The following is a 5,232-nucleotide window of genomic DNA, read 5'->3' as shown; positions in this document are numbered from 1 at the left end:
AGGATACCTGACAGTTAGGATGTTACAATTCTCTCCCACTTAACTTAGACTTTGTCCTTGAAGTCTGCTATAGTGAATAACTCCGAGTAATGCTCCCGCATCTCAGCCTCTGGCTCCCATGTCCACTCAGATCCTCTCCGATGCTCCCTTTGTATCTTCACCAACGGAACCTCGTTATTGTGCAGGACCTTCACTTTCCTTTCCAAAATGGCAATCGGCCTCTCAATATAATTCAGGCATTCATCAACCTGAATGTCATCCAGTGGCACCACTGCCTCCGGGTCCATGATGCACTTTCGCAATTGCAAAACGTGTTGTGAATCCGGCTGAGCTCATCTGGTAAATTCCAACTTCTATGCCACTTTTCCAACCCTGGCAATGACCTAGAACTATCCAATGTAGCAGAGACCCAACTTTCCCCTTTTTTTGAAGCGAATCACGCCCTTCCAGGGCGATACCTTCAAGAGTACCATGTCATCCACCTGAAACTCCAAATCCAATCGGCGTCTATCAGCGTAACTCTTTTGTCGACTCTGGGCAGTCTGAAGCCGCTGTCTGATCTGCTGGATCTTTTCGGTAGTCTACAAAACTACCTCCGTCCTATCAATCACTCTGTGTCCAACCTCACCCAAACAGATCGGGGTTCTACATTTCCAACCATACAACACAAAAGGCGGGGCGCCCATACTGGAATGACAGTTGTTGTAAGCAAACTCTGCAAGAGGTAGAATCGTCCGCTCACTCCGCCCTCCGAAGTCAATAGCACACGCCCTCAACATATAATGGAGGTTCTGAATGGTCCGCTCACTCTTACCGTCGGTCTGAGGATAAAATGGTGTACTATAGTGCAGTCGCGTACCTAGTTCCTCATGGAACTTCTGCCAAAAACGGGCGGTAAACCTGACATCCCGTTCGGAAACGATGGAGACCGGAACTCCATGGCGAGAGACAATCTCGCGGACGTACGTGTCGGCCAATTTCTTGGCCGACAAACTCTCCCGAATAGCCAAGAAATGGGAACTCTTGGTCAACCGATCCACGATGACCCATATAGCATCGAACCCCTTCGCCGTCCTCGACAACTTGGTAATGAATTCCATCGTGATGCGCTCCCATTTCCACATGGGAATCTCTAGAGGCTGCAGCTTACCATGCGGCCTTTGATGCTCGGCTGTGACCATTCTACAGGTCAAACACCTCTCGACATACCAAGCGATTTCTCGCTTCATACATGGCCACCAGTAACTTACAGTCAGATCACGGTACATCTTGGTGGCCCCCGGGTGTATAGAAAAATGAGACTTATGAGCCTCCTCCATCACTGTCTGCCTGACCCCAACCGACATCGGAACCCAAACCCGACCGTATCCGGTCAATATTCCGTGGCTATCCTGAACGAATCGGGCGCTCTCGCCCTTGACCCTTTCCAACATCTAGTTCTCTGGCCGCATGCCCTCAACCTGGGCATCTCTAATCAAGCTCATAAGCGGGGAATCCACTGTTATCCTCATGCACCTTGTTGGGGTAGAAGACCCAGTTGACTTGCGGCTCAAGGCGTCCACAACCATGTTCGCTTTACTAGGGTGGTAAAGGATCTCGCATTCGCAGTCCTTGACTACATCCAGCCACCTACGCTGCCTCATATTCAGGTTCGACTGCTCCATGATGTGCCTCAAACTCTTGTGATCCGTGTATATGGTACAACGGACCCCATATAGGTAATGCCTCCAAATCTTGAGAGTGAATACCACCCCTCCCAACTCCAGATCATGCGTAGGGTATCTCGTCTCATGCGGCTTTAGCTGCCGCGATGCATAGGTTATCACTCGTCCTCTCTACATGAGGACTGCCCCCAAGCCTGTGATGGATGCATCATAGAATACTACAAAATCCTCAACTCCCTCGGGAAGTGTCAACATTGGCGCCTCGCATAAACACTGCCGGAGGGTCTCAAACGCCCTCTGTTACTCAGGGCCACACCGGAAGTCCACCCCCTTCCTCGTTAGACGAGTGAGGGGTATTGCAATCTTGGAGAAATCTCGAATGAATCTACGGTAGTACCCTGCTAATGCCAAGAAGATCCTGATATCCAAGGGAGATTTCGGAATCTCCCACTGAATAACCGCCTCAACTTTGGCTGGATCGACCAAAATCCCCTCCGAGTTAATGAGGTGCCCGAGGAACTAGACCTCTCACAACCAAAACTCACACTTCGAGAACCTAGCATAAAGACGTTCTCACCTCAAAACTCCCAGTAGCTCCTTGACGTGCTCCTCGTGCTGCTCTCGGGTCTTAGAATACACCAAGATATCATCTATGTACACAATGACCGAGCGATCAAGCATCAGTCTGCAGACCCGATTCATCAGATCCATGACCACTGTCGGCGCATGGGTGAGCCCAAACGGCATCACCAAAAACTTGTAATGAACATAACGAGTTCAAAACATGGTCTTCTCCACATCTTCCTCTCTCACCCTGACCTGGTGATATCCGGATCTCAAGTCGATCTTGGAAAAACAAGATGCCCCCTACAATTGATCGAAAAGATCATCTATCCTCGGGAGTGGATAATGGTTTTTCACCGTCAACTTGTTCAACTCCCTATAGTCAATGCACATTCGGTGCGACCCGTCCTTCTTCCTAACGAAAAGGATCCGTGCTCCCCATGGAGAACTACTCGGACGTATGAATTGATTACCTAGCAGTTCCTGCAACTGAGACGATAGCTCATGAATCTCAGGTGGTGCCAAACGGTACGGCGCCTTAGCGATAGGAGCCGCACCCAGCACTACATCAATCCTAAACTCAACCAGCCTCTTCGGAGGCACTTTGGGTAACTCCTCCGGAAACAAGTCAGCAAACTCTCTAACCACCAGGACCTATGAAACTCAAGTCTGGTCCCTGACTCGCGTATCCACCACATATGCTAAATAACCGGCACACCCATGCTGAATATACTGTCGAGCCCTAGCTGCCGAACAAAAACCTAATCCTACTCTGGTGCCCTCACCATATACCACTAGTTCTCCCCCACATGGGGTTCGAACTACTACTTGCTGCCCCTCACAATTGATCATGGTGCCAAATCGACTGAGCCAATCCATCTCCACGATCACACATACTTCCTTCATTGGAATAGGAATCAAATCTATCGGGAAGGATACCCCGAAAATCTCCAACTCACTTCCCCGGTAGATCGAAGAAGCAGACGCCCCATGTTCGTTGGCGATAGAAACTCGCAACGGACACTCAAGCTCATCTACTGACACACTGAACCCCCTACTTAAAATCTGAGATAAAAACGACAAACTCGCTCCCAAGTCGAATAAAACCAACGCAGTCAAAGAGTTTACTAAAAACGTACCTAAACATAGGTACAACAGATAAGCATCACATAGATATATTGACTGAAATAGAGAATAGAAACATACCAGCAACCACATCCGGTGTTGCCTTCGCCTCCTCGATCATGAGCTGGAAGGCACGCCCCTGAGCCTTTGGAGGCTCCTCCTTGACTGGAATCCCATCCGCAATCCTCAAAGAAGCTGGTGTGGAAGCCTGCGCCGGCTTGGCGGCGAGCTGCGGACAGTTGGTCTTCACATGACCAACCTGATGACAATGATAACATATCCTCATATTTGCCAGAGGGGCGGACTGGCGATAGTCCCTGGCATAGTGCCCCTCCTTGCCACATTTGTGGCAACCACCACCTGCTCGACAAACTCCAGAATGACCCCTGCCCCTCCTTGCCACATTTGGGTGCCGGATGAGATTGTTCTGGAACCTGACGTTGCTCCTTCAACTGCAGCTCTATCTCCAACTCACGCCGCTTCGCGGCTTCCTGAAGATCCAGAAGAGTATCACAACGTTGCGTAGCAACAAACTGACGGATATCAGACTTGAGCATACTCATATATCGGTCATCTGAGACTGCTCAGAAGAAAACTCCGGGCAAAACATAGCCCTCTCTGTAAACATGCGGGTGATCTCCATCACTGACTCTCCATCCTGCCTCAATGTCAAAAACTCCTTGGCAAGCTGCTCCCGCTCCATGCGGGGAACGTAGCGGGTATGAAACATATCCCTGAACTGCTCCTAAGTAATAGCAGCTATCTGATCATCGGTGTATGACCCCATTGTCAGTCTCCACCAGTCCTTGGCCCCAAGCCTCAGCAGGTTCAAGGCACACCTGACCTTCTGGTCAGTAGGACAAGAGCACGTGAAGAAACAGCCCTCCACGTCAGATAACCACCTCATAGCCCTGATCGCATCCTGCGTACCATCAAACATCGGGGGCTTAGTGTTATCGAAGTCCCGGTATTGGAAAGCCGGTTGACTCCAACAGATCATACCACATGCATCATACTATAACCAAGAAAATAACTAAAAGGGCCGACTTGGTGCCTTAGACCCTTTTGATATAGTAAGGATACCTCACCATGCTAGTATCTCGGAATGATATTACCCACTCCCCCAGATATAGCTCTAACCACCTCGCCTGTACCCATAAGTGGCCCACTCAATAATCACTCAAATTACCAAAATGTCCTTGGGAGGTACAAGACATCCCACAGTCAAATCAAATCATCGGTCAATGGTCAACTGTCCATGTTGACCTATTTTTTGAATATAACATTCTCTACATCGAGTCCCTACTGATTCCAAAATTTCTAGACTCGACTCGCCGAGTCTATTAGCAGACTCGTCGATTCGATACGCGATCCAGTGCATGAAACTCAAACTGACTCGTCGGGTCATCTCCCAGACCTCGTCGAGTCCATGCGGGACCAATTTGGACAAAACCCTACCCGACTCGTTGAGTCTATACGCATATTCTCACGATCAAGCGATTCTGAGTTATCCCTTTCTTCCAATCAGTAGATCTAGGTCCCTAGAGTGTATTAGCAACGTAAAGTTGCTACCTTTATGTATTTGCATGCCTCAAATTCCACATCTAAGCTTGAAATGGGACTTTACTCATAAAAAGGGTTCCTTCACGACCCTATTAGGAACTTTATGAACTCAGGGCTCAAAAGAGCTTCAGATCTGAAGTTTCAGCTTCGGATCTAGCTCCCATACCATAATCCCTACATAAATAGCTAATGAAAGCCCTAATATTCACACATGAAAGATTCTAGAAGCAAAGAGGTCATGGTAACAACTTGTTACCTCCAAAACGTGCCCAAGCTGAAGTAGAGTCTGGATCCACACGAAATCCTTGATGCTAGC

This window comes from Lactuca serriola, chromosome 8, assembly GCF_051521515.1.
Source record: "Lactuca serriola cultivar US96UC23 chromosome 8, Lser_US96UC23_V15, whole genome shotgun sequence".
Lineage (NCBI taxonomy): Eukaryota > Viridiplantae > Streptophyta > Magnoliopsida > Asterales > Asteraceae > Lactuca > Lactuca serriola.
This window is presented reverse-complemented; position numbering follows the sequence as displayed.